At 38.0% G+C, this 22,601-nt stretch overlaps 1 protein-coding gene across 2 annotated transcripts in view; it reads left to right on the top strand.

Moving 5' to 3' along the window:
- ARHGAP24 (Rho GTPase activating protein 24) overlaps positions 1–22,601 on the top strand; it is a 528,695-nt gene that overhangs the window by 245,672 nt on the left and 260,422 nt on the right. The gene's annotated exons all lie outside the window — the stretch shown is intronic.

A 22,601-nucleotide genomic window follows, 5' to 3' on the forward strand; every position in this document is an offset into this window, starting at 1 on the left:
ATAGGTTGAATGCTTTGCCCAGTGGAATCACTGACATATTTCCTCACAAAATTGTATCTTCAAGGAGGTTTTGCAAAAAAAAAAAACTCTTACTACTTAACACTTGTAATACTGACCAAGTATTGCAGTTCTGTACCTCAGCTTTGCTCCCAACCAACCACTTCCACATGTTTTGCTGGTAGAGCTGAGGACAGCTCTGCCAAGACATCAAATCCCGCAGTTAAACTTTTGAAACATCCGTTCGTTTTTCCTAGTCATCTGTATTCATTCCTCTTAGTGAACCTGATCTCCACTAAAGTCTTTGACTAACCCAGCAACAATTCCTCCAAGGCCATGTTGTTTAGCTCTTTGATCAATTCTTCAACCTTTCCTTATCCCTCAATGTAAGAAAAAGGGAGGTAGGAATCTGGCTCCGGCTGACCGTTTATGTAATATTGATATTGATTTGATTACAGTCTAGGGTGGGTGTGAATTTATTTGGGTAAGTAATATGGAGTTCTTATCAATAATGCAGTCAAAAAAATGTATTTTTCCCATATTTATATTAAATGCTGGGAATCTAAAATGGAAAAGCATATTTTCCCCTCGATGAAAACAGCTGTAGCACTAAGTTCATCTGGCTCATGATGGAATCCATGACTAAATGTGAATTAATGCAGCTGAAGTGCAGAAAGGTTAGTCAGATGCAATGTGTTATTTGTTTCCCTCCAGGGAGAACATATTTTAAGAAACCTGAATCTTATTTGCCTTATTAAAATCCTTTTATTCTTACTTCTTAGTGGAATACCCTGTATAGAACCAGATTCCAGATGTTACAAAGTCTTTGAAGTATCAGTAGAGGAAATGTCTTTTCCGATTTATTCTCAGACAATAGCGCATGTTGGCTTTTTAATCAGCGTGGTATTGAACTGATGGTTGACTCTTTATCTCCAATAATGCTAGAGGTCTACTTTTCCATTCAGTCTGCTAGCTGCAAGGAGGTTTCATCTTTTGGTGAAGAAGTTCTCAAGTAATATAGACGGATATTTTCAATACTGTTTTAGAGAGAGCCATGTCTTCAAGACCAGGAAGTAACAGATAAAACCTCTTCTCCAACATTGCTATTCTAAATCATCTGTTTCACATGCAGTGCGTATGACATAATGGCTTTTGATGAACAAAGCCTAAGAAGTTTAAGACTGTGTAATATGGAATATGAAGGTTGTCCTTTCAAACAAATTTATAGGAAATTCAAGCTTGCTTCTGTAATTATGGAGTTAAATATAGTATGTGAGTAGATCATTTGAAAAGATGCTTCCTGAATTATTAATACAGTATGTAATAGCTGCTAAATTAGTTTTTATAATTCTAAATCATCTTACGGAGTGTGAAGAGAAGTGTTCCAAATGTATCTTTGAAGACAGAGCTGGAAAGACAAAGCACTACATTGAGAATCCAGTGTCTGTGTCATTCATCCTGGTCACTGGGGCTTTACTGGTGTGCCCTTGACATCAGGATGGCATTTCTAGGCAAATGCTTTTGTACTTCTATGATAATGTGGGATCTGTATCAGGTTATTTTCATCAATATTTGCATTATTGGGGTTATTTAGGGATAACATAACGATTACTTTATCTTTGCAAGTGGGAATGACAAGATAATATTTTTCAATTTTTTCAATGGTGTAATTGTTTAACGTGATAATTTGGGATGTTACAACAGAGTGTTTTTATTTGTCAGAATGCATAGGAGGCAGCAAGGATTGCAGAAATGTGGTTGGTAATGTGTAAAGAACCCTCGGCAGGCCGTGGGCCTACCTGGCAGCAGATCCTCATAAAGCATATTTATTCTAGATTGGCTTTCTCTATAAAATTCTTTCAATTGCCACTTCTGAAAATCTATCATAAAGATGATGCTTACAAACCCAACAAGTGTCTATCTTTACGGATAGCTAACTCAAGCCTAACTCTCCAGAGTTTATGAGTGAGTAGGAGAGGATTACATATTTTAATTTCATCTGCCCATAATGATTTCCAACAAAACTAACAAAAGCCTCTAGCAAGCTCTTTGCCATATATTTTAGCACTATATGCATACGTACACATTTGTGTGTGTGTTACGAATACAGTTTATCCATATGTGCACTGTATGTCCTTATAATTTTTCCATATGTGTATATATATATATAGGAATTTTTATTTTGTTTTATTTTTGCTTTTGCTTTATGCTGAAATATCCCATGAAACCAAGGAAAATCATATTAAAATAACACAAGAATTTTCAATAAAATTGAGCGTCTCAGGTCTTTGTGTATTACTTATTTATATTTGTTTACAAATTATATTTGTATGCATATTTTAGGCTTTTGTAAAAACCAATCTGAAAATAAATCTACCATGTTTTAGGGTTGATTTCCTATAGATTCATTATCCTATGAAATGAATTATCTCTCTGAATAATGCCACGAGTTATAGATTTTTCGCTCCAAATTTTTCCTATTTCTCTACTTGTTATTCAAAGGGATATCAGCCAAATTGGCAAATTTGAAGTCTTCTCTGTCAGACATGCCAAATTTTAGACTGAAGTGAACTTTTATGGCCAAAGTCCAAGCTTTTGGGAAATGTGGTTGCGAAAGAAAGATTGGCAAATCTTTAATGAACAGTTCTTGAAGAAAGAACATGCAGTTGGTTTCTGCTTCTCTAAATGTGTTCTAGTTGAATTTTCCTTGAAATGTTTTAAAAAAATAAAGAGTAGTTATTGGAATAATGATGCCTTCGCTTTCTTAGGAAAGAAGTTTCTCAGAGAAAAAAATAAAATGACAAAAGAAACAGACAAGAAATAGGCAAAACAAGACAAAGGAGGACTATATGTATCTCCATATATTTAGAAACCACATCTTTCTTGCTTTTTACTGTATACCTAACACCTGGAAATAGCACAGTATAACATATGGTGCTAAACAAATATTTCTTGAAGTGCATATATTTACCAGGCTTATGGAAGAATCTCAATCATATGAAACTGCCCCCACTCTGCTATGTTGAACTATTTCCTGTTGCATAGGACCTTTTCTCCCCTGTTCCCGCAAAGACCTCTTTGTCACTCTAGTGGCAAAAGTGAAGAGAAACTCCTTACATGTTTCCTTTCCTACTTTTCTGCCTTCCTTTCTGATGATGAGACCAAGAGACGGATGGAAGAAGGTAGAGATCTTCCTACACAGATGATACTGCTGGGGCATAGCCCCTTCACACTGACTGGTCGTTACAGACTTTCCTCTCTAAAGGCTGAATCTTTCACAGATGCATTTGTGGATTTTTCAGGGTCTCTGGAATTAGAAATCCACTTCACATGCTAGTATTCTCCCAGCATTGGGATAGTCCTGTTGGATGGGATACAGCGAAAGGCCTCAAAGGCCAGCTGCTTGCTTTGTGTTTATTCAGCAACTAGGAAACTCATGTACCCTGGCCTGCAACGTAAGGGAAATGCAGGCTGTTCCACTGTTGCTGCCTCCTTTGGCTTGTCACTTTCTCCAGGGGTTATCAGCTTCAGTGCCCAGCAAGGTCAGTGGCTTGCCAAGCTTCAGAGGCCATCATGAGTCCCTGACTTAGAGAAGGAGTGAGTCACTGTTCTAACACACATCAAAATTTACCAGCAATACTCTTGTTCCGATAGTTGGGAGAATTCCTAGTCCTCCCCCTCAAAAAACAGTGCTGATTTTGAAAACTGCTTCCTCCAAGTAGCACTTCCTCTTTTCTAGTTTCCCCCTCAAAACAGTCAGGGCCATTTGGGTTCTCAGGTTCAATGCTTTCTCTCAGTAAACCTGGCAGAGAAGTGGCTAGGCGCAATTTCCATTGGTCTTTTCAGCTTAGAATGTGGGGTTTTAGCCTCTTTTGGGGGGTGGGGGGTGGACCTTAGCTGCAGTTCCAGGATAATGGGGATAAAACGTTTTATTTACATCTATCTATAATCTTAGATTGGATTCCAGGAAACACGCTGATGGAGAATGGCATTAGATTGTCATGGGAAAGGTTCTCCGAAGATATTTTTTCTGCAAGAAAGTGAGGAAAGCAGGATGCGACAGGAGCACCTGCCCTGCAACGCTGTAGCAACTGAAGTCTTAGCTGATCCAGTGGGGTCCCCTGAGGCTGTGATCCCTCTCAAGTTTGCTTCAAACTGAGGGGCTGGGGCTTTGTTTCCTCTTGCTAACTAGTCATTGATTGGGAGCAGGAAGACAGATAAACTTGGGTGAAGCTGTTCCTGCTGCGTTGTAGAACAATTCCCATGAGAATCTCTTTGTGCCTTCAGCAACCAATATACCAGTCTTTGGGATCTAGAGAGAGTACTACAGTATCCATTATAATGTCTGTAGCCTTATCAGTATCTAGACATCTGTATTCCAGGCAATGTTCCAGGCTGTTTGCACGTATCGCTTTATTTAATCCTTACTACAACTCTATGAGGCAAGCAATGTCATTATCTTTATTCTGTAAACGACAGATCTGAGGCACAGAGAAGTAATTTGATCCAGGTTAAAAAGCTAACACTGGGCCAGGCGCTGTGGCTCACGCCTGTAATCCCAAAATTTTGGGAGGCCGAGGTGGGGGGATCACCTGAGGTGATCCTGAGGTTGGGGCTTGGATCCAAGGTGGGGGGATCCTGAGGTTGGGACTTGGAGACCAGCCTGACCAACATGGAGAAACCCCGTTTCAATAGAATATTAAAACACAAAATTAGCTGGGTGTGTTGGTGGGCGCCTATAATCCCAGCTACTCAGGAGGCTGAGGCAGGAGAATCCCTTGAACCCAGGAGGCGGAGGTTGTGGTGAGCAGAGATCTCACCATTACACTCCAGCCTGGGTGACAGAGTGAGACTCCATCTCAAAAAATAAAGTAAAAAAGGCCTGGAGCCTATTTTCTGAAATATGAGCATGTGAAGTTATTTTTTGAACTGGAATGGATACACTGGTATCTTTCCAGACTCATTCATTAAGAATGAGAATTTTGGCACTTGATAAGAGTAGGCATTTTTGTTTTTTAGCAGCTATTTATAATACAATATATAATACAAATAGGCACCAGATAGAGATGCCCACTTACAGTTCTTTTGAAAGCATGTTCTAAGGCTACAACAATCCCATCATGAAAAAGTGGGGAGAAACAGACATTTTCCAGCAGTGATCTTCCTTGTTATGAATAAAGGTAACAAAGGTGGATTCTACGGATGGAGTGCTTTCTTATAGACAACTGTCAACGCTCTGGGATCCAATTCTCTTTCATTACCGAGTATACATTGCTGAAATTGTTCTCAGCTTCTTCACAAACTCCCTTCACATACTGGCCAAGGTATCACTCACTGTCTAACCACCAACCAACACATCTGATATTAATCATATTCTGGGACTCAGTCCATCCACCAAGCAAAGATTCTTTATGGCTTTCAAGGGCAATTGTCAATATTCCAGACCCTAAAAGGCCCATCTGACCCAGTGCCTAAAATCAATATTAACTAAAAGTAGGAGGTGTTCTTTCCTCTTCCTTCCTCCAGGGAAAGAAAAGAAGAGGTGAACACAAAAGACAAGGGGATGAGGAATGAAAAGTAGCCATGGAAAAAAATAAGATAAATTTTGAAGGGTAATCTAAAGTGATTTTTATCTGCCTGGAAACAAAATTAGGCCTTCAAAAAAAAAAAAAAGATGTTATTTATCCTACCTTTAGCCACAACTATACTAATTATTTCCAATACCCTCAGACAATTACATGTTACTTTTGTACATTTCAAATTTTAAAAAGTTTCCATTCTAATTATTTTTTCCAGAAGGATTTCTTAGGAGATAGGTGAAAAGTTAGAAGACATGGGTGCCTAAAGAATCTAATAAATGCATTGATCCTTTCGCCAAAAAAAAAAAAAAAGGCAAATACCTACCAAAATTGCACATACTTTTGAGGACTTCAGAGATTCCCTAAAATGCAATCATTGACTGTAGTTTAAGAATAATAATTTATATTGGGAACCAAAGACTTTATTATCTCTCTCTCTCACCTCTCTCTCACTCTTTATCTCTATTTTAGCTAATGTGTCTATGTTCCTATGCATTTATCTATTTTATCTATGTACATGTGTGCATAAACTGTTATTTGTAATTATCTGGTATACCAATCAGTTTTAGACTTTCACCTCTCTGATTCAGTTGTTCTTTCTCCTGTTTCTATGATTGTGTAACTCCACAGACCTATTTTGCACATTTACAGAAGAACTTTTCCTGGATGGAACATTTCATGGGTCTGGAGGCTGTAAAATTTTTAATTTAGTAAAACTTCAACCTACTTAGATGGTTACTGCAGCTGTGTTACATAATAGGCCAGCTGAGAAATAAATAGTTATGAGATAGATTCATGGGTGTCTCTGGGAAAGAAAAAAGTTTGGCCAATTTTTGAGTTTTTGGGATAATAATGTAACAACAGCAATAAAAGTTTACCATACATGTCTGCATTTGTGACTCCTTCTGGGTTGAATAAATAATGTCATTGTCTACATTAACTTGCTGTCATTTGAAAATGTAAGCCAATATTTGACATATATTTTATATGAAAATGTAGGAATGTTTTAATTGTGTTTTAGCATCAAGTTTAGTCACTTTCTTGATCACCAGTTAAATATGCTGCTTAGGCATTTAATTTTACAACACTCCCTTATCTTAACTTTTTTTCTTTTTTTGTGTTAGTTCTGTAAGTTAAAATCCATGCAATTATATTTGTTACCCCAAAGCAGCTGTGACAATCTCTTTTTTTGTCTGCCTAAGTCTGTAGGCAGCCGTGAAGCTTGTATTTTTTTTTTTTTGCTTAGTTTTAATATGTGCAAATCATTTAGAGAATGTGAGTAGGAGTTGCTTATGGTACGAAAACATAATTCTATATACACAAGTAGCTCTACATGAACTAAATAAATGCATTGGTGAAAGCAGCATGTATTAAATACTATGTGTTCTTAAAGAAAGTGTTTGAGATTTTTGTTTCAAAATTCCCTTCCTACTTAAAATACATTAAAATATACACTTGAAAGAAGCTATTAACATGGTACAAAGAACGTTTTAAAAATGTTTTTAATCCTTTGGAATTCTGGCTAATGTCATTTCAACCAACATACATTTGGGGCATTTACGAACTGATGGACAGCGTGATCATACGATCCTCCTGTGAAGTGTCCCTATGAGGAGTGTCCTCTCACAGTGTTGGTAGACGTATTGATCCAGTCACCATCACTATTCGCTAGACCAGGGGCCAGCAAACCTTTTCTGGAAAGATCCAGAGAGTAAATATTTTAGACTTTTGTGACCATAAGGTTTCCACTACAATTGTTCAACTCTGCCATGGTAGCGAAAACAAATGGATGTGGCTGTATGTCAATAAAATTTACTTATGGCCACTGAAATGTGAATTTTATATACTTCTCAAATATCAGAAATATTATTCTTTATTTTTTTCCAACCACTTAAAAATGTAAAAAATAGACAGTGAACCGGATTTGGCCCGTGGGCATAGTTTGCTGACCCCTGGGCTAGATAAAAAAAGCAAACCTATGAAAAGGAAGCTGAAATACTGATATAAATCACTAATCCCCACTGGTGCCACCAGAGCCAGAATTAGAACTCTGAGACAGCCTGTCTCCCCAGGCCATGGCATTATCCATTGCCTCAAAATCATGATTCAGGAACTATTTGCCAATATTTTTATTTAGAAGTTCCATCTCTGAATAATATCTATGCTTTAAATCACATTGAACTTTAAAAGTGTTAGTGACCAAACTGAAATCTTCTCTTTTAAACACCATCTCAGTTCATTTGGAATTCTAGATTCTGACCAGAACTGAAATCTCTTATGTGACTTTATGAATACCATTAATAGGAGATGGGGTGTGCCTAGCATGAAAAACATTTCCCATATTTTATTCAGTCCACACAAATTCAGGGAGCTATTTACAAATATTCTGAGATTGAAGCAACTCTGGCAAGATCAAATAAGCTTGAAGTGTCTTCTAAGCTTTCCTTTATATGATGTACATTAGCTATTTTTTGTTTTGTTTTTTGAGACAGGGTCTCACTCTGTCACCCAGGCTGGAGCGCAGTGGTACAATCACGGCTCACTGCCGCCTCAACCTCTTGGGCTCAAGTGATCCTCCTGCCTCAGCCTCCCGAGTAGTAGCTGGAACCACAAGTTCACACCACCATGCTCAGCTAATTTTTTTGTTTTTGTAGAGATGAGGTCTCACTGTGTTGCCCAGGCTGGTCTCAAATCCCTGAGTACAAGCAGTCCTCCTCCCTCAGCCTCCCACAGTGCTGGGATTATAGGCGTGAGCCACCACACCCAGCTTGCATTAGTATCTTAAAGCTCTAAGTATCTCACAGAAAATAACAATACATTATTTGTAAGTAAAACAAACAAACTTAAGCTTATCTTCTTAGAGGGGTAGTTTATTTCCCTTACCACCCATTTATTAACATCTCCCTGCCCCAAACCCACCAGTTTTCTTTTACCATCAGTATGAGAATGTTCCCATAATATTCATATTTAATATTTACTGAAATATGTGTCAGGCCCTGTACTGATATATGTCAGGCATTATATACAATGACTCATTTAATATAACTGCACACACACACACACACAGAGAGAGAGAGAGACTGGGCATATGTGTGTGTGTGTATATATATATATATGTGTGTGTATGTATGTAAAACGGTGGTACAAATTCACATTTTTAATAAGTGCTAAAGCCAGGATTCACACCCATCTGCACCCACAAAACCACCACATGCTACAACCTTCTTATACCAATAAGAATATGGATAGGTTTATTATCTACACTACACTGAGGCCAAATATCTGAGACTTAAGAGAAACAAGGATGACAAGAAGAAATGGGGTTATGGGTTTAAGAGTCAGTATACTCTGCATTTCATTCCTTTCTCCTCCATACTCACAGTCCTTGCATTGTCTGTGTTCGCTTCCTTCCCTATTAGATTGGAAGCTCTTGAGAAGAGACACCTTCTATCCCTACTGCCTAGCAGAGTGCTGTCATGTAGTGTATGCTTAATGCATGTTTGTTGAATTAATGAATAAACGAGGCTGCAGTTTTATTATCTATGGATTGATCACATTGGATTAGTCAAAGTTAGAGTTGTCTAGGTCTGAGTTATTTAACTTGATTATTGACCTTTTTCCCAGTGCCTCCTGAGACTGGATCCTAGAGAAGTTCATTAACTTCTCAGACTCTACACGATTTTAAAAGTAACAACATTATAGCTAGATAGGAGGAAAAAGTTCTAGTGTTCTATACTACTGTAGGGTGACTATAGTTTGCATTAATATATTATCATGTCAAATAGCTAGATGGAGGATATTGGATGTTCCAAACACAAAGAAATGATAAATATTTGAGATGGTGGATATGCAAATTATCCTGATTACTCACTATACATTATATATATTTCACAACATCACTAAGTACCCCACAAATATGTACAATTATTATGTGTCAATGTTTTTTAATAAAAGAAAGTAGTACTCTCCTCATTCTTGAGTCCTTCATTAATACACCAGTAGTGTCTTTTATTACTTTGAAAACAGAAGCTATTTATAAAGAAGTTATTTGCTGAAATAAATGTGATCTTTCCCATTGTTCTTTGTGATATGGTTTTAATTATGCATTCTCAGGCCATTTGTGTTCACCTGCTTCTTTTATCCAATAATTGAAAAGGGCTTTCAATCTAATCAAGCTATGAAAATAGCAAAGTACTAAACAAATGTCAGCTGCTGTTATTACAAATAGAGCTTGTCCAGGCAGGTCTTTGTCTGTGGTAGGGCTTCTTTGAGCCACAGAAAGAGTGTGTTTGGGTGACTTGATGGCCAGTGGAGAGAAAAACCAATAGGTTAGAAACGATGTCAGAATGAGAAAGGGGAATCATACTTCAAAGGAAAAGAAATAGATGAGGAAAAGGAAAATGAGTGTGCAGCAGAACAGCTGCTGATAATTAAGAGTGAGAGATAAGCTTGTAGCCAGGAGAGCACTGGCATATCACTGAGACCTGTGTCAACTCTCAGGGAACCAAGGAAGGCTTTTTCTTTTCTTTTTTAATAGAAAACTGAGATGAAGTGGTCCTGAATGTTTCAAAAGATAAAACCCCAAGGACCATCTGCAGCCCAATAATGCATCCCTGGGACTGTCAGGCTTCCCGGCTTTAAAATGGACCTTATCTTTATTTGCCTATTCATTTGTGGGTTCATTTAGCCCATGCTAATCAAATATTTATATTTCAAACATAGGATTAATAAACAAAAATTCAAACTTCTTTTTTTTTTTTTTTTTTTTGAGACAGAGTTTCGCTCTTGTTGCCCAGGCTGGATGGAGTGCAATGGTGTGATCTCAGCTCACTGCAACCTCCACCTCCCGGGTTCAAGTGATTCTCCTACCTCAGCCTCCTGAGTAGCTGGGATTACAGGCATGTGCCACCAAGCCTGGCTGATTTTGTATTTTTTTTTTTTTTTTTAGTATTTATTTTTCTCCATGTTGGTCAGGTTGGTCTCAAACTCCCAACCTCAGATGATGCACCTGCCTCGGCCTCCCAAAGTGCTGGAATTACAGGCGTGAGCCACCGTGCCCGACCTCAAACTTCTATATTACATTCAAATTGCATCAACCAGCTATAGATCTTATAGGCCTCACCAACCTTTTTTTTTTTTTTTTTTTTTTGAGATGGAGTTTCGCTCTGTCGCCCAGGCTGGAGTGCAGTGGCACGATCTCAGCTCATTGCAAGCTCTGCCTCCCGGGTTCACACCTTTCTCCTGCCTCAGCTTCCCGAGTAGCTGGGACTACAGGCGCCCGCCACCACACTTGGCTAATTTTTTGTATTTTTAGCAGAGACAGGGTTTCACCGTGTTAGTCAGGATGGTCTCGATCTCCTGACCTCATGATCCACCTGCCTCGGCCTCCCAAAGTGCTGGGATTATAGGTGTGAGCCACCGCGCCCAGCCCAGGCCTCACCAACTTGGTAGGACAGTCCCTAAACTGTTATTATGAAGGGGCACTGGTTTAAGGACTCTCTGGTCCCACATAGAAAGTTTTTCTATGAACTTCTGCTTGATTAGCACTGTTTTTAAAATAACATTTTCTGTGCCTTTCACAAGAAAGGGGAGTGAGTAGAAAGAATCTTTAGTGTATTTTTTGGCTTTCTAGGGCTTCCATAACAAGTACTACAAACTTGGTGACATAAGCAACAGAAATGTATTTTCTCAGGATTCTGGAGGCTAGAAGTTCAAGATCAAGGTGTCAGCTGGGTTGGTTTCTTCTGAGGGCTCTCTCCTTGGTTCATCTCCTTCTCCCTGTGTCTTCACAGGGTCTTCCCTCAGTGCCCTTCTGTGTCCTAATTTCTTCTTCTTATAAGGACATCAGTTGCATAGGATTAGGGCCACCCTCATCACCTCATTTTAAATTAATTACCTCTTTAAAGACTCTGTCTCCAAATGGGGTCACATTCTGAGGTATTGGGGGTTTGAAGTTCCTTGTATGTATTTTGGGGAAACACAAGTAAGCCCATATCAGAATTAAAAAGGAAATGAGACTTAACTGTTCTTCTAAAGGCTTCTCTATTTTAGGGGACAAACTTTCCCTCATGTTTCTGACTGACTGCTTGAGCTCCACCCTACTCCTCAAAGAAAGAAGCAGAAATCCAGACCTTGCTATATGTTCACCACACTATAATCCAGAACTCTACTTATTCCTGCCACAAATATTAAAAAAGCTGAGAGATTTAGCAACCAAAGCATTAACTAAAAACACAGGAAATAAAAATGAGGGATGCCCAGGGGAAGAACAAATATTGTGTATCTAGCTATTTTTCCTGAAAATTGACCTTGGATTTAAAACTCTCTTCAATTTTACTCTTAGCGTTTTGTTTTGTTTTGTTTTTATCACTTTGCCCAAAGGAAATACATTGGACATCTAGCCTTAGTGCTGTTGTTATTGTCTTTATTTGTGTATTTTTTTCTTTTTAAGTGAAGGTTAATTTTATTTGAGGACAAACTTCTCTCTAAAAGTGGTACACCAATGCTTTAAATACAACTGTTATGCATCTAGACAGAGGCAGAAAGCCAAAGGGAGCACTTGATACATCTTATCCAGTTGCCCAAGCTTTCTGTAGTGAATTACCAACTTGTCATTTAGGATATACAGGAGCAAGGGGTGTCAAGGCAGGCAATTAAGGCTTCTGGAAAACGATTAGTGCAGGGGCATGACATAATTCAGGGAATTTTTTTTTTTTTTTTTTTAGCAGCAATCACATTGTCCTTCTCATGACTCATTATTTCTGATGTGTCACTTGCTTATCGGAATCACAGTGGAGATAATGACAAAACTGTGCTTGGAGGCTATTTGGCTCTAATCTCTGGGCTGTGATTTGTCATAATGGGTTCTTTGATTGAAAGACAAGTAACTCATTCCACTTTGGCTATAACTGATGCAAATCAGTTATTATTTAAGTAGTTGGTTTATTTTGCATTTTATTTTCGATCATCCTGTCTCCCACACATAGCCTTACTGCCAACTTAATTTAATGGATATTCCCCTAATTTCCTAATACCAAGTGTACAAAATTACTTATATCTGTTACTACAGAGAAACTGCCCCTTTTCCATCCTAAATCCAGTTCTTCATCTGTCTTTGAATTCCTTCCACTCCCACCTTTTCAGGAACCGTAATCTATTGATTGTACTGTTTTTATCTTGTTATGTAATTTTGGCTCCTGTGGTGTATTCTCATAGGATTACAGGTGTGAGTACATTAATGTTTTCATTTAAAAAGCAAATGAATCTCATGCATACTAAAGTTTTAAAAATATGAACATACGATCATGCTATTAGTTCTCTGAGTTTATTAAAAAAATAATAATCTCTTAACCACACTTCTCCCATCATCCAGCACCTCACGTGTTTTGCTTCTTTTTGCAACAAAACTATACCACACTCATTCCAAGTTCTAGCTTTGTTCAAATCAACTTTTGTCCCCTCATTCCACCAGATTTTTTTTTTTACTAATGACATTGATGACAGCTGATTTTTCTTTATCCATTGATTACGTTTTAATCCTCATAATAATTGCCCAATCAGAATCATTTGACACTGTTGATTACTCCTTTTTTCTGGGTACACATTCTTCATTTGGCTTTTAGGACACTAACTTTCTTAGTTTTCATCCTACTCTATTGTCCCTGTCTCTTAGTCACCATTACTTGTTAGTCTTCTTCTCCCTTACCTCATCATGTCAGAGGGCCCTTGGACTCAGTCTTGGTCCTCTTTGTCCTGGAGCACTGCAATATTCTACTAGCTTGTCTTCAGACTCTAGTCTTCCCTCACTCTCTTCTCTTCCATACACTGTAGCCGAGTGATATTTTTAATAGACTTAATTTTTAGAGCAGTTTTAGGTTTATAAAACATTACATTAAAAAGTACATAGAGCTCCCATATACAGTGATATTTTTTATATTCAAGTATGATCAAGTCACCTCCTATTTTTTTAAAAAAATCTATCACAGTCTACAGGGCTATAGCCTATAACTACCCCCGATGTATTTTATTTTTCTCTCTTGCTCTGTGTACTCTACCACATTGACTTTCTTTGAGTTTCTCAAATGTGCAATGCATCACACTAACCACAGGCCCTTTATATATGCTGTTCCCTCTTTTCAGAATGGCTCCTCCCATCATTTCAAGATTCATAAGATAACTACTATTCATCTCTCAAATGGTATGTCAATTGCTACTTCTTTAGAAAAGAAACTCGATCCTCCCTCACAGGATGTCTTAACCCACTTTGAAGGCCCATGATCTGTACTTCTTGCTATTTTTCTTATATAAATAATGTCTGTCTCTCACTCAAGAATGTAAGTTCCATGAGAGCTAGAACTTTGTTTTGCTCATCATCTTATTTCCAGTGTACAGCAAATTGCCTGACATGTCATAACCATTTATAAATATTTGTTGAACAAAAGAAAGAAAGAAGGAAGGAAGGAAGGCACAGGAAGTTAGTGTAATGTAGAAATGGGTAGCTTCTGGGGTTACTAATCAGAAACCCTGAGTGCTACACTAATTCTGTGACTCAATTCGAATTCAAAGTTTGGTTAAGTTAATCAAACATTTAGTAAGTATCAGCAATGAGCAAGATATTATGTGCCAAATTCTTATCCTCAAGAAACTATTGTTTATCATCCAATAAACATCATGTAGAGGTGGAATTCTGCTGAACACTCAAGGAACACCGATCAAGTCCATTATTGAAGCAATCGAGTACTTACAAAACTAGTAAGTAGGTAGAGGAGAACAGATTTTTGTTTCTGCTGTATCTCTTAGGCAATTTCTCTAATTCTTGTGGCGTCCACTTCCTCAACAGTTAAGTGAATGTTACACTGTGGAGCTAACAGATGAGACAATGTATGTGAATGTCTGTAAACTAGTGTCACCCAAATGAGGATGGTGATCTGTGTAAATTAGTACAAACTATCCCACTAGTCTACCATCATATGTGCCTAACTTGTCCTAAACTCAGCTTTCTTTAATGAAACCTCATTATTTCTAATGTGTTCAAATTCAATGATAAGTTTTAGTAACATCTTCTCTGTCATCTTTCCCCTAGTTGATGTGTGAAAATCAATTGATGTGAAGGTACTCAATGGAAAAAGAATGAGATGATCATTCTTTCACCAGCACACAGCTGGTGAAAAAATAATGGTTTTGTTTGTTTGTTTGTTGCATGATGGTATAACCTTCCTTCTCTAAATGCTGGAAGTCCAGACCTGAGTCATAAGTGACCCCTCTCCCCAGTGCCTATGAACTGGTGCCCAAATGTAAAATTCACCCATTCTGTTCAGCCCTTTGTTAACCTGTAGACTCTAGTGGATTTGATTTCTGCTTCCTTTGAGATGAATATCTCCTGTACTTCCTGGAAGCCAGCAGTGCTATTTCATTAGCAGTCTGAAACACAAAGCCTCAAAGCCATCACTATACTACTGTTGGGATGACTCTTAATGGAACTAATTGTTCATAGGAAACTCTAGGCAGCAAACTGGTTGTGGGCTCAGTCTAATGGTCACTGACTTAATTACACAGAAGGAGCCAAGCACAATGGCTCAGTATGTTAATCGTGGCTGAAAATATGATCTCCATGCAAAGTGCAATATTGCCATGTTCTTGCTGCTCAAAATAATTGGGAGCAGCAAGGAGATGATAATATTGCACTTTTTCAACTTTTTGAACCCTGGAGCTGTTACATGTACTCACTTTCATGACATTTGCAAATTCACTCTTTCTTTCAGGTCACTTATTTGAAAATATGAAAAGGCATAGAATGCTAACACCAACCAACAATGTTAATAAATTGTATTGAAAGGGTTGATGTAAAGGCTCTACAGTGAAAGGAAGGAAGCTGGCTCATACTTAGCAACATTCTACTTAGCTGTCTTTCCACTCTTCCATATTCTCTTTGATTATATTAGTATTAAATTTTCTTGATTTTGTCAGTATAAGTAGGAATAACACTGCCATTCCTAGTGTGCTTGGTTTATGTAGGCTGGAGTGCAGTGGTATGATCTCGGCTCACTGCAACCTCCACCTCCCAGGTTCAAGTGATTTTCATGCCTCAGCCTCCCAAGTAGCTGAGATTAAAGGTGCCCACCACCATGCCCGGATAATTTTTGTATTTTTAGTAGAGACAGAGTTTCACCATGTTGGCCAGGCTCGTCTCGAATTCCTGACCTCAGGTGATCCACCCACCTTGGCCTCCCAGAGTACATCTATCTTTTTTATTATGGCCACTCTATTAGGTAGGAAGTGGTATCTCATTGTGGTTTATTTGCATTTCCCTAATGCTAATTAATATTGACTATCTTTTCATGTGCCTTTGACCATTTGCATATATCTCCTTTGGAGAAATGTGTTTTCAAATCTTTGGCCTAGTTTTCATTTGGGCTTTTATTATTATTATTATTATTATTATTGTCAGGTTGTAAGAGTTCTTTATATAGTCTAGGTACAAACCTCTTGTCAGATATAAAACCTATAATATTTTCTCCTATCCCATGAGTTGTTCTTTTACTTTACTGATGGTGTCCTTGAACCACAGAAGTTTTTAATTTTGATAAAATCCAATTTATCTCTTTTGTCTTTGATCACCTTCTGTCATGTCTAAGCAGGCTTTGCCTAAATCAAGATCATGAAGGTTTATCCCCATATTTTCTTTTAAGAGTTTTATAATTTAGCTCTTACATTTATGTCTATTATTCACCTTGAGTTAATTTTTTGTGTATGGTATAAGAAAGGAATCTAACTTCATTTTTTGCATGTGGATTGTCTAGTTTTTCCAGCACCACGTGTTGAACACAGTATTTTTGTTCCCATTGGATTGTCTTGGTATCATTTTCATTTTTTAAAGGATGAGTTTTTCTCCCTCTGGTTGAGTCAGCTGCAGATGGCATAAGACCAGGCATGTTTCTTAAAAAGTCTCATTCTTTAATTTTCAATAATTCTCTTGTCTGCCGCCTGCTGTCTATTTTAGCTGGAGGGAGGATCCCCAAGTTCTAGCCTGAGAACACCATGGATTGCCTTTTGATGTTATTAAAGCCTTGAAAATAAAAGAAGCATTTAGAGACCATGCCACACCTGACTCCTCTGTTGACTGATTTTCTTGCCATGGCCTTGCCCCTTTCCTAGCTTCAGGCCAGGAGGACTGCTTGGGCTCCCCCACCTAGCTCTCTTCTTGCTTGCCTCCCTCTCCCCTGCCTCCCTGGTGCAGTAGGCTTTGTAATTTGAGTCTACCCAGAACCCTTCTATGCATTTCCATCTTCAGGTGGTCAATATGCATTTAACTGAACGAAAAGCTTAGGACTTGCCATAAGTCAGGGCATTATCCTTGCATCCTCTCTGTTTCTCACACTTGACATCCAATCATCAACCCGTGGTGCTGATTCTGCTTCCAAAATATATCTCTGCTCGGTTTTCTTCTCTCTGTCTCCTGTTTCTTCTCACGTATACCAAATCATCTTTCTGTTAGATTTCTGCACTTAATCCTTCTAGAGTCCATTTTCTTCCAAATTCCAGAAAGATCATTTTAAAGTGTGCTAACTGGCTGTGTAAAGCCTTCAACAGCTTCCCATTACATTCTCCATATCGTGAAAACTCCACGTTCAATCTTATAGCCTACGGGATCCCATCCCCTATCGCCCCTTGCTCCCATGCTCCAGCCACACAGACTTGCCACATAGTTCACGAATGTCCACAGATTTTTCAGATCGATGGCCTTTCACGCATGCTGGATCCCCTCCTTACAGAGTACATGCCTTTGGGTTTTGTTTTGTTTGTTTGTTTGGCTATTTCTTATCATTCAAATCTCTATTTAAATGCTTTCTTCTCAGAGGAGAACTTCTATTGAAAGTACCTTCCTCCGATCTGGGATATTCTTTTTGTTGTTGTTGTTGGGGTTTTTTTTTTAGACGGAGTGTTCCTCTGTCGTCCAGGCTGCAGTGCTGGAGTGCGGTGATCTCGGCTCACTGCAACCTCCCACTCCTGGGTTCAGGCGATTCTCCTGCCTTAGCCTCCTGAGTAGCTGGGATTATAGGTGCCCACCACCATGCCCTGCTAATTTTTGTATTTTTGGTAGGGACAGGGTTTCACCATGTTAGCCAGGCTGCTCTCGAACTCCTGACCTCAAGTCATCTGCCTGCCTCGGCCTTATATAGGGGTGAGTCACCCCACCCAGCCGATATTCTTTATTAGTCATCTTTTTCATATCTATTACAGAGTTTTCTATTCTGAATTTAATAGTTTGTTTAGCTACCTTTTACCTGTTTTATTTACCGTCATATACTGTGTGCTTGCTTGTGGTTGGCACTCAATAAAAATTGATAAATATGAGGACTATTATATTTCTTATCATCATCTCTCTTCTCGTCCTTCTTTCCTTCGTGTGAGTGGAAGATGATGTCATTCTTTGCATATTTTTGTAACCCATGGCTTATTTTACCATGAAACAAGCTCTTCCTTGCAATCATCCTCACTTCAGAGAATATTTAACAATATACTGTTGTCTTATAGATGCAGCTCAGTAGTCCTACATTATCCCAGAAACACAGATTCCCTATGCATAAAAAAGCAGTAATGAAAGCTAACTTTTTTGAGTATTTATTCTGTTCACTATTGTATTCTTTAATTTAACAGTGCTTGTATTCTTTAATTTAATTTAACAATGCTATGAGTTAAGGACATTATTCTCTTCATTTTACAAAGAAATTGAAGCTTCAAATTAAAGTAACTTGCCCTAGGTCACCAGCCAGTGAAATAGCAAATGCAGGGTCCCTTTCACATAACCATTTTGCTGTTCTTTCAGAAAAATCTAAAAAAACCAAGACATTCACAGGAGGTTTTCCTTCCTTCGGCACCAGAGAGGTGGTTATTTGTTTCCCACTAGGCACAAGAGAGAAGAAAAACACAACAGAAAACAATATTAAGATCATACTAGAGATGGGGCTAGAATGGCTTTTGCTGTTAGGAAAAATGGGAACATCTTAGAGACTCTATGGTGCTATCTTACTAAATTACCCAGAAGTAAAGAAAAGGGAGGGTTTTAAAATAAATAAATACATAAACAGGGTTTTTGTTTTCATTTTCAGAAATCTCTAAAAGCAAATAGTTTTACAGCGATATCATTATATGTGTTAAACTTCCAGCTCTCTGAGTATGACTTCTGCATTTTTATTTTTATTTTTAGATTCAGTTTTGTTCACTTGGGCATGTGTATGGCTTGGAGACAGGCAGGAATGCCAAAAAGCTGGTAGATGATGGCAACTGTGATGAGCAGAAGAACTCACTGCCTCAGTTACCTGGATGTGGGCCATTTTCTTTCCCTGGAGTTGGAGGGCGGGCAACAATGTTGAAACTGGCTGGAAGTTGAGAGAGAAACCGAATTTGTTTCAGGGCCTAGTGATATTTTAGTGCATAATTTTATAAAATAACAGCTCCATTCCATGAATATAGGAGAGGAAAAAGATTATTGAGAAAATAATTTTTTTACAGGCACTGGTACTTTTTTTTCATGTTTTATGTTGTAGTTGCATTTTACTAGAGCAGCTGACACCATTCTATGTGGTCTGATTACGTAGTTCAAAGACCAAAACCAAATAAAAATATCTACTCTTTAAAAACTCTCTTTTCCAATGAGAGGATTATGGAAAAAGTGACAGTGATTGAAAGTCTGTGTTCTATTTGCCAGAGTGGGGGAGGGAGTGGAAAGGCGGGTCGACTGGGTTAGACCAGTCACGAAGGAGCTGGAACATTCACCCAGGCCAATTGCCATGTGACTTGTAGAAGGTCTGTGGGGAAGACACCATCTGCCACTGTTTGGCAGGATTTGGCCACCATGGCACAGAGTGGGCAATTGTCCTCAACCTTGGAGGTAGAAGCTGGCAGCTGGCCAAAAGTCTGCTTTCTCCCAGAAGAGATAGGCAGTCACTGAGCCGAGATACTGATGATGTCTCTCTCTTATCGTGCAACATGGAGAGCGGGAGAAAATGAGGGAGGACAGAAGAGAGGAGAAGGAGGAGGAAAATAAGAAAAGGAATACTAATTAACTCAGCCTGTCTATCCAGCTAAGCTTGAGCTTGATTTTGCTCTCTAGTTGAATGGAACATGCAACCTGAATTTCTGAATAACAGAATTACCAAATTACTGTTTAAGTGTTTGAGAAAAAAAGGTGAAAAGTGTGTGTACTATATGTATAGATGTATAGATTGATATATAGTGAATTGGTTAATTGAATGTCTGCATCAGATAAGAAGGTGTTAGGTCAATTTCCACAATAATGCCATTAAAATCGGTTCTTTGATTAAATCCAATTAACAGATGTGGAAACTGAGGTTTGTGACAAGGTTCAATCCCTGATTTTTGTGACTCCAAAGTATGCACTGTTATTTAATGTTTATGTATTCTCTATTATGAATTGTTTTCAAGTTTTTTGAAATATCACTAGCTAGCCTGTACATTTCTTAGGAGGCAAAAACAATTGCCTTAAATTTTGTTATATTTTAGTGCCATTTTGCACATAGGTTATAAGCAACAGCTAATATCTGTAATCTTTAGCATATCGATTAAACTTGTTAAAATGTAGATATTTTGAAATTTCACACAGGACACCTAAATTATGTAAAATGTTATAAACTTTCTGATTTACAGGGGCCCTGGAGATGGAAGTTCTGAAAAAATGTTGCCTTTATTCAGTATTAGTGCATTATCAGGGATTCCAGATCTCAGTTAAAATGAGAGAATCTGAATCTCTAGGCAATGATGAGTGTTTCTGAAATTCAGATTCACCAGAAAGAAATTGAAAGCAAAGAGAAGACAGTGTTGTCAAATTATCATATAATTCAGCTAAAAAAAAAATCATGGTACTTAAGTGGGAGCTAGAGCACATCACTGCCTTTAAGAAGATATTTAGGGGAATAAAAGAGGTCTGGGACCTCGGAGGTGAAACTGAGAGAAAGACAAAGGGACTTCAAATCAAGCATTTGAAAGAGCCAATGAGGGGCCAGATGTGGTGACTCACTCCTCTAATCCCAGCACTTTAAGAGGTCAAGGCGAGATCCCATCTCAAAAAAAAAAAAAAAAGCTGGGCATGTTAGTCCCAGCTGTTTGGGAGGGTGAGGCAGGAGGATCACTTGAGCCCAGAAGGCTGAGTCAGCAGTGAGCCATGATTGCACCACTGTACTCTAGCCTACGTGACAGGGCGAGATCCTGTCTCAAAAACAAAACAAAACAAAAACAGAAAAGAAAGAGCCAATGAAACAAAACCCACAGAGAAGAGAAGCAGAACTGTTGTACCAAAGTAACAGTTCTCAAATCTTTATTTTTTTTCTTTTATGATAAGACACACAGGCCAAATAAGACTGACTGCAAGTTAGCACAAGAGTGCAACGACTCTATGTTATCCTGGCTCCCTCATTCAAGGAAACACGCCAAAACTTAAGTAAAAATAATCTTAAAACAACTTTAATTATAAATAAGCAAATCTCTTACAAATAGCACTACTTTATCATTAATTAGCAACTACTAAGTTGTAGCATATAACACAGAAGTATGGTATCAAGACTGAAAACTAATTGATTATTTAATTCCTAGCATCTTTTCAAGTTCTCAAATCCCAAGATTTGCCTATGGTTGCCACCAAGAGCTATGGAATTGTTGTTTGGTAGGTGATTTTCATCCTCCATATTAAAAACAAAAACAAAAACAAAACCATTCTTTTTAAGGAATTCATCCATTTGTAGATGCATCTGTTTCCAGTGGTTCCAGTGTGTTTGTTTTGATTATCACATATGAATTCAGCTTTGTCCAAATATTTATAGAAAAACATAGAAGCCATGTTCTACTTGAAAAGTGCTTTTCATTTTGTAAGACCCTTGAGTACTTTACTTGTAATACCACAATTCAAACATATTTGGATTAAGCTTCAATCCTGGAGAGGCAAGGAGTCTGGCTTATGTTCCTTGGAATGGTTATTTGCTTGATTTTGAATCCCATAATCCCTGAATCTATGAATTTTTAGGATTCTGTTTTTAATCTCAGTCACATACTCACTCTATATGTGTGAGAAAGATATAAGGCCCAAGTCACAAAATAAGTGAATAGAATTTCTTAAATGAGAGCAAAAAATTAGTACTCTTGGAGCACAAATTCAAGGAGAATGGATCTTTAGCATATTGGTTGTTAAATGCTACCCCAGTGTTTAAGGAGAGAGAAAAGACACACAGAGAGATAAAGAGAGGTTGAGCTGGGAAGCAGATGACTGAGGTCTCTCCTAAACCCTCCATCCTCCACCCTCCACGTGTTAGAGGCAAACCAAGAAGTTACTTGTAGCTGTGACATTCCTGACTGACAGGACTCTAGAACAACTTGTAACAAAAGAGACTTGAATCATCTTTCATATTGGCTTGGGATATTTTTTCATTATGTATTGCTGCTTTTTAAAATGGTTATTTAGTCTTTTAAAAATATATCTTTCCCCATGCATGCCATTTGTTTGTTAAGTCCTTATTTCAGAGAATTCTTAAAGGTATTCCAATCATTAGAGGGAATTAGCCAGGCGGTACAGAATATCATATGCCAGCCACCACTAAACAGCTAGACAAGTCTAAATGTGCCCTCCATTTTCAGAAGCCTTCTTTAATCCAGTCTCAATGCTCTCCACTATTAATTCCAAACAATGTTCAAATATGAATGTGAGGTTAAAGCAAGGTGCTTTCATCCTTAAAGTGGTTGTCATTGTCAGATATGAGTAAATTTGTGCCCAGGAAAACGTGAAAAGGAGAGAAGCTTATAAATTTAACCAGCGGCCAGGCATGGTGACTCATGCCTATAATCCCAGTACTTCAAGAGGCCGTGGCAGGAGAAACACTTAAGACCAGGAATTTGAGACAAGCCTGGGCAAGATGGCGAGAGACCCCAGTAACTACTAATATATACCATAGTATATATATAATATATAGTAGTATATGTATATATACATATATACATATATATGTATTATAGAGTATA

This window comes from Pan paniscus, chromosome 3 (assembly GCF_029289425.2).
Source record: "Pan paniscus chromosome 3, NHGRI_mPanPan1-v2.0_pri, whole genome shotgun sequence".
NCBI lineage: Eukaryota > Metazoa > Chordata > Mammalia > Primates > Hominidae > Pan > Pan paniscus.